We start from the raw sequence: 8,913 nt of genomic DNA on the forward strand, positions 1-8,913 counted from the left end.
ATAGTCATGTATAGACCACTTAAAAATTTATCAGTTAAGCCAATCTAAAACATGGCCATCTTTATGCTAACTATCCCAAAACATCAGCAATATAGTAATTTTGTTTTGTCTACTCATTTAAATAATATCTGAAAGAATATAACATTTTCTTATTTTTCTATGACATTTGTGCTACTGGGGGTTATAGGTAATAATAGTTTAGACAGATTTCAGACTGAAATAATCCTTTAATGGAAAATATACTTATCTCCCATGGTGACTTTGAAAATGCCTAGTAATGACAGTAATAATCGGAATATTCCATTAAGATACAGCATTGTGCTTATGTCAAGTTTTCAAAAATGCATTACATATTTATTTGTAATTAAGTCTGTTTTTCTGTCAATGAATGATTCAACAGAAAGGAAAAAAAAACCACTGGTAGTTAATTATCTGGAGTTCCTGAGATTCACAAAGGCCAACTGCCACCAACTGATCTCTTATTTCTCAAGCTCCAAATACGATTTATTTATAAATGGAGCACTCTGTTGGGCCTACACTAGGAAGTCACGTTCCCTGCTGAGTATATCATAAACAATACCAAAGATTTGTGTGCTTTCCAATTAATGAAAATGCTGTGCTTTTGGAGCGAAAGTACAATATTGATATATCCTTAATGCAGAAGTATTTATTTCAGTCTTTTTTCCCCCAACTTCCAGGGTGAAAAGGCACACATTTCTCTGACTACAGACATTTTAGTTTGCATGGTAATGTAATTATAAAAGAAAAACAACCCATGTGGTCTAGTTAAAATTAGTCACGTTGCAAGGCTGACACATCAAATCATAGTAAAATTTAACTTGTTTGACTTCTTGTATTCCAAGAACCCCTTCATAGAACCAGAAGGCTGACTGTTAAAAGGACAGAGTTTAAGGGGAAAAAAAACTGAAGTGAAGGAGGAGATAATCCTCAATACCCTAGGATTATTCATCAAATAAAATCAACAAAAAATGGAAAAGTTAAAAGAAGGTATATCTTATGAACATTTCACATTAATTATGATTCAAAATATAATATTCATTTGATTGAAAATTAGTTTAAAAATTTCCAACATTAGCTATTTTTATTGATATTGCATATCAGTAATTGGAATTCTTATTTGAATATTTTTAATTATCCTCATTCAGATAATTTCAAACTGATATTAACTCACTCTGTCACTTATTTTATCACCCACTTTTAATAAATTTAAAAATTGTAACAGTCGTCTCTCATATCATCAAATCAGGTTTCCAAAAATTATCCTGAAGGAGATTGATTAGCAAGTTTCTTCAGCAATAGAGGAACTATGATGTACAGAAATTTTTTCAAAGTTCTGAAACAGTCCTTGATAACAGATATCCTATTATTTTTTGATAATGAAGGTAATATGTTAAATTTCTTGGAGATCCTGAAATTAAAAAGTGTCTCTACAATGACTTGCTCAAACTCTCTTAGCAGTCTCCCTTATATGATGCTTTCCCAAAAAATGCCCAATACACAGATTATTCTATGTCCAAATTTTTTTTTTATTGGAAATGGGGAAAATACCTCTCAATATCACGTCATTGATTACATCAGACAACTGTGGGCCTTTCAGTTATTCATCCATTTATTCATCAACTATTTTGAACACCTATTATAAAAATCAAAGGGTGTTCTAGACCCTAGAGATGTAATAATAAATTGTAGATAAGTTTTATATATGTTAATAAATCCTCTAGTAGTGAAAATGAAAAAAATTGTATAATAGTTATAAAAACACTCAGAATTTGTAATAAAATACGTTTTACTGTCAATTCTTTTTAAACACAGAGAAAAATTATTCTGTCATCCTTTTTTATGTTTTAAATATTCAGATAAGTAAAATAAAGTGATTTCTAACCTTTGGTCATTAGAAATGGTGATTAAGTCGATCAATTCTCATTGGTTTTATTTTCAACAAAATATCAAAGAAAGTTTAGGGAAAGATAAATTAATGCTCTTAGGCTGAGGTTTCCTTTTATATGTCAAGTAGAAACTGTCACACACGTGCAAGAGTTCCAGACATTTATTGGTAGAATTAAACATATTAATTATGAGTAATTAGATGTCTAAAATAGTCTAAAATAAAAATTTTAAAAGCCCCTAAGATTTAGGATTGAGGATTAGGAATATCTGGGTTCAGTGATCAATACATCTACCGAAGTATCTATATATAATGCCTTCATTATGCCTTCACCAGCTACACCCCCTCTCTACTGGCCATCTGTTGCCTGACACCCGCTGACCACAGGCTGCAGCTCCCTTGTCCCAGGAACTTGCGCCTGGACGGCACCCCTACGTGGCGCTGCAGGAATGCCTGGGCAAGCCCCCTGGGAGCCATAAAGGAATCTCCCTGACTCAGATCTGCCAGAAATGAAGCCTGTTACCAAGTTTGAAATAAAGTGGACCGTTGGTCTCCTTTTATCATCTCTCCAGCTGCTGCGACGCTCCCACTGCTTTGAAAGAGTGCTGAATTGGCTCACGGAGAAGGACTCAGGACTTCCACTTGGTTACCAAGTTATCCTGCTGGTTGTAAATAGTGTAAGACAATAGCATCTAGTTGCAAAGGCTGTCTTTCCCCTTTTACTCCAATGTTATGCCCAAGCTCAAGACTTTGCAATCATTCTGGACCCTACATTTTCTTGTAAATCCCACGTTCAAGAAGTTGAATTCGTTTTATCTTTAAACCATATTTACAGGATCCCACCACTTCTCACCATTTCCATTACTCTGCCCTAAACCTCCAACACCCCTTTTCTCAATTATGAGGAACAATTAACTTCCTACATGGTCTCTTTGTTGTCACCTTCCCCACTTATACTCTTCTGTCAGCACTAGGTCTAAAAAAATACTTTCAAAATAAATTTCCCATTTGGTTTTTCCCTGGCTCTAAACTCTACTCTTCCCTCATTTTACTCAAAGGCAAAATCCTTATAATATCCTTAAAGCCTCTGCAAAGCCCTTTGATTTCTTCCCCCATTTATTTACTGTGTTCCAGCAACTGACTCTTTGCTCTTTCTCCTTGACTTGATGAGTTTATACTGACCATTTCTCTTCCCTAGCTTGTGTCCCTACCTTGTTCAAATTCTTCATCAAATAAAAAAAAAAACTTTATTAAATGTTATTTTTAAATTGAGGTCTTACCCTGTCCAAACTATTTGAAAGTTAAAGACTGTCCTGTTGCTCTTTTACTGCATATGTTTTCTCCCTAACACTACTACCTTTTAACATGTTATATCACTTACTTGTTTATTATGATTATTTTCTGTCTCTCTCAAATAGAATGTAAAATTCATGAGAGCATGGATTTTGTGTTTTGTTCATTGTGATGCCCAATAAACAGAATTATGTCTGTTTAGGTGCTCAATAAATATTTGTTGGAAGAATTAATAAATATTGTACTATTGGATTTATCATATATTATGCTTAATTTTACATGTATGTGTGTAGATATACATATTCTTTGCATATGATATTTCTGCCTCCTTCTTTAGATGGTGAACTACTGAAAATTATAGGAGGAATCTCAGTGACTTTTTGGTCATTAATAGAAAATTTTTGCTTCCAGACGGGTTCTATACTGGGCCATCATTTTAAAGATAAATGTTAATTAGTCAATGATTATTTTGGTTAATTACTTTAGAAAAGCAGAGATAAATCTTAAAGGACACACAAATCTGAGAAAGTCAAAACATTGTTTCAAATGAGGTTACATTGCAAATGTGTTTAGAACATCTGTGAAATACCAAAAATTATGATAGTGGGAATTGACATAAAATAAAATAAGTGCTAGAAACATACATTACTACTTTTTTCAGGTTTGTTTTGGTGTCATTGGGGTCTGTGTCACAACTTGGGGGACTTTAATAGTGTTGCAAAAGGCCAAATAAAGGGACTGTTGGTCAGGGAAGATTTTGAGGAAGATTAAGATGAAAAAGGATGTTGAAGTGGAACACTTTCTGCAATTGCCAAAAACATACCAAGTTACTGATACACAACGAGGGCAGCCTTCAAACTTATGTGAGTAGGGACTCTAGTGACAACTTTGAATCAGGAACCCACAACAAAACCAAGGAAATGAGCCGAGAGAAAAAAAAAAAATTAAGTATATGTACATATATACCTTTTTATACAATATCCTAAGCCAAAGTCAGCAAAACAATATATGTAATATGTAATATGTAATTTATATAGAACATACATATATAAAACACACGCACACACTCATATACATATAAAATTTTAGTCCACTCAAACATTTATTATACATATTATAGTTTGCATCCAATTTCCCTGATAATCTCACTATTTCTTTAAGGCTACAAATATAGTATTTACCTCTATGCTGAACGAGCTATTTCATTTTTGGATATGGAAATCAACTAAGCAAAAGAAAAGAAAAAAAAAAGGCACTTTCCACGATTCTAATTAGTAGGAGCAAACCAAAAAAAGGCAAATAAAGATAATTTGTTCAACCTTATTTTCTACTATATTATAAATGGGATTATTTTAAGGTATGCATAAAGTAGCACAATGAGCAGTCTTTATTAAATTAAAGGATTTGTATAAGAAAGGATTAACGATTAATAAGGGCGTAATAGAAAACTGGTAGACAGTTTGTGAAAACTCTTTTCCAGCTGTGGAATTATCCTGAATTTGGAACATGACATTTACAACTCCACAGGAAGGACTGCACAGCAACTTCGTTCCCAAATTTCTCTCAATAAACCTCCTACACAATGTGAAATATTTAGAAGCATTCCTAAGACTCTTGCCATGATCTTTGCCTCTCTCCTTTCACAATCAAGAAGATTTTAAATGAGTTTGTTAAACCAATGTGCGAAATCCATGCCATTGTGTTACAGTTTATATTTCCATTATCCACATTACGAATATAGCCTAAAATAAGTCTTTCCTAAATAGTTTTGTTAATGTCAATACATCTTTGTAAAGAACAGCCAAGCTTAGTGATTGATTTTACTTCTGGCATACTTTTCTTTTAGAAGAGCAAGTCTTCAGTATTGCAAGTTATTTGTTTGAAATTATTATTTATTTTCTCCCGCTTTTTTGGAATATAATTGATATATAACATTGTATAAGTTTAAGGTGTACAATGTAATGATTTGATACATACATGCACACACACACATCTTAACTGCATAAATTTCATATTTCTATTTCTTCAAAGAGTGAAATTTTATTATAGGCAGAATTTGATTCTGCATTTGTAATAATTCTGAGCATAGAAAACATTCATTCAAAAGTGTGTAGGTACTTCAGGGGCGCCTGGGTGGCACAGTGGTTAAGCGTCTGCCTTCGGCTCAGGGCGTGATCCCGGCGTTATGGGATCGAGCCCCACATCAGGCTCCTCCGCTATGAGCCTGCTTCTTCCTCTCCCACTCCCCCTGCTTGTGTTCCCTCTCTCGCTGGCTGTCTCTGTCTCTGTCAAATAAATAAAAAAATCTTAAAAAAAAAAAAAGTGTGTAGGTACTTCAGTACCAACATATGAGACATTCTCTTGGCAGATCTATATAATTTAGGTTAAAGCAACTCCTTGATTTTTAGGTTTCATTTGATTAAACACTTACACCTGATAAAATGCTAGCCCTGAACATGGCACAGAACCCCTAAGCAGCTACTACACAAATACTTGTTGAGTGATTGATTAATCTTGGCAGTCTAATACTTTGTTTTCTAATTTTGGCACTGTGGAAAATGTCAGGTTCCATGCCTTCCCTACCCTCAACCAAAAAAGCAACATGTTTCATTCATATTTGAAAAAGCATATTCTAGAAATGTCACAGTAACCTTTTCAGATGACAGTCTTTGCCTAGGAATTCTTGACAGCAGCTATGCACAATTATGCCAACTATATATTGAAACGTTCTTACATCATCTTCCCAAAAGTGATAGCTTGAGCAGACAGCTGGATGGAAGGAAACCCATGCGCTCTTTCATAAACTTTATTTTTGAGACAGGAATGGAAAAAAAGTGAAATTCAATTCTTGGTTTATTTGTTGGCAAAGTGAATAACTTAAGTTATTTAAAGATAATCATATTATGTCTCAGTTTCCCTATCTGTAAAGCTAAAATCTCAGTGCATTACTAATATAGAATATTAGAAACAATTAATTTTGTATCTTGATACATTCTTTAGTAAACACTTTAAAATTTTGTTGAAAAGTAGGAAAAATAAGGACAAACAGAAAGGTTATTCTCCAAATCACTTATAATGCAATGGTGCATTTTTAAAATGGTAAATTAAGTACATAAAATGTCAATGATTAACAGTTTCTTTAATGTGTGTGCTTGGAAAACTTGTACATAGAATTGTAAGGCAGAGTCCTATTTACCATAATAATAATGATTAAGATGATAGAGATGATGATGATAACATTTATGTGCCCATTAATATGTCAAGAACTATTCCAAGTGTCTAACATATACTAATACATCTGTCACAATGACTCTGTGAGGTAATTACTGTTAGTATCTCCATTTGACATATTAGAAAAATATAAGTGAGAATTACATAAAGTTCCCCCAGGTTCTACTCTTTTTACATAGTAGAGCTGGGGGATGCATGTGACTCAACTCTAAGGTAGTCCTCTTAAACCCAAGCCTACTATTAGTGAAGATAAAATAATCAATCCCTAGTGATGATAGTGAGATTTCTTTCAGCAGTGTTATGCAGAATAAACCTTCTAATACAAGAAAAAAGTAGTAGTTTTTAACCATACACATTTGGCCTGAACTTCACTGCTGATAGTGGGCCATTGTCTGGGCCCGTAAAATCTGTATAATCATGTTCTCTGAGCAATTTGGTAGGACTTTGTCCCCTTGGGCTCTCTAATGTGAGAGTCATGTTGTACAATACACCTTTGATTTTGTGGCCAGTGTGTGGAAAAAATCAAAATGGTGAGGGGAGCATATTTGGTGAGTGAATGTGAATGATATCCTCTCTAATGTCAAAGGTGTTAAGGTCCCCTGTAAGTACCAACAAGGGAGTCCTTGCAGGAGACTGCTAGTTGGTGTGGGGGGTTGGAAAATCTGAGGACCAGGAATTAAGCAGTATTAGAACTTGGGGTAAAATATCTGTCCATTTGGGGGACCATTTATTGTTTAAAAGCTTAAGGAGCATATCTTCGAGTAGACTGTTATGCCTCTCTGTAAATCCAGCTGCTTGGGGCTAGTATACTAGATGGAAATTCTATGAGATTCCATGTTCTACAGCCCATGATGGAACGGCTTGGAGGTGAAATAAGAACCTTAAACTGAATCTATAACATCTGGTGAACCTAAAGAGAAGAGCACATATCTGATTAAGGAGCAGTGTACATGATGGGAAGCAGATTTCTGGAGGAAGCAGTCCCAGGAATCCCGTGAAAGTATCAATGATGGTAGCTGCATACCTACTTGCTCCATTGGAGGGGGCAGTGGTCCAATAAAATCAATTAACCTTCTAGAGTAAGTTCTGTTGCCCAGGGGCACACGTTCTCACCTAGTATCCTCCTGGAGTTTTATTTGGGACCAAAAAGGGCGATTATTTACCACTACTTTGACTAGTGCCAGGGTGAAGGGTTGATATGCACCTGTATGCCCAATCAGTGAGTGCTGTTACTCCCACATTACCTGATGCAACGTGGGTCCACTCTGCTAATAGATAATGGCATCTGTGGGAGGAATAGTTGTATCTAGAGTTGTGACTGGTACCCTAGGAGATGGCTCATGTGGGGCATTGGAACAGGCATGCAGTTTGGGTAAGGAGTCTGCAATGTTATTATAATGTGCTTCTGGTGTTTGTTGGCATGTGTGCGCAAACACGAGTGATCATAATTAACATATGTGAGTTGGCTATCTCTTTGCAAACGGAGGCACCCCAGAAAAGACTTTCCTTAAATCATGACATTACTATTTTATCATTGTCCAGACCAAACTGTGAGCCTATTGGCTACCACCCAGGAATCGGTAAAAATGCCTGCCCTTTGCAGCTTTATTTTTATGGCCTGTTATAGAGCCAAGCACACTGTCACTAATTCTATCAGATGGACCAAGCCAGGAGAGGCCTCGTCGACTAGGGACATGCCACTAGTGGGATGAAATGATGCAGCTTCCTAGAGGCTGTTTTGTGTGCAATGGCAGTGCTCCGTTGTCGAAGAACACTGACTCCCTTCCCATGTCAGTGAGTTGGTCCCCAGGAGTTCTCCTGACTGCTAGTGGGGCCGTTCCTGGGGGTACCAGTAGCTGCACCTCAATGTCAGGGGGCAAGAGGCTGAGCACGGGGGATGCTACATGCTCCTATTATCTAGAAAGGCCCTTGATATCAAATTTATTTATTTTTATTTTTTTTTAAGATTTTTTATTTATTTGACAGAGAGAGAGACAGCCGGCGAGAGAGGGAACACAAGCAGGGGGAGTGGGAGAGGAAGAAGCAGGCTCCCAGCAGAGGAGCCTGATATGGGGCTCAATCCCAGAACCCTGGGATCACGCCCTAGGCCGAAGGCAGACGCTTAACGACTGAGCCACCCAGGCACCCCTGATATCAAATTTAGACCTTTCCTGAAGGTACCCCTTCCCCTTTTAACAGTGAGACCTTAGTCGCCATGCAAAGACTGCCAAGGCGGGATGGAGACTTGTGTGAAGAGTAGAGCTGTGAGCCTGATACTGCCTCTGTCTCTAAAAGGGTCCAGCAGGCTGCCAGCCTTTGCTGCTTGAGTGGCATGTACCTGGCTGCTGTCTGGGGCAGACATTTGATCCAGAACCCCACCAGAGAGAATCAGGCTTATCTCCACGAGATGTCATCTGTGACAAATCAGAAATCTGAGCCCCAGGGGCTTAAAGGCAGGGCCTGGTGTATTGCTTGCTGGGCCA

The sequence above is a fragment of the Ursus americanus genome, chromosome 15 (genome assembly GCF_024610735.1).
Source record: "Ursus americanus isolate L20-20 chromosome 15, mUrsAme1.1.p, whole genome shotgun sequence".
Lineage (NCBI taxonomy): Eukaryota > Metazoa > Chordata > Mammalia > Carnivora > Ursidae > Ursus > Ursus americanus.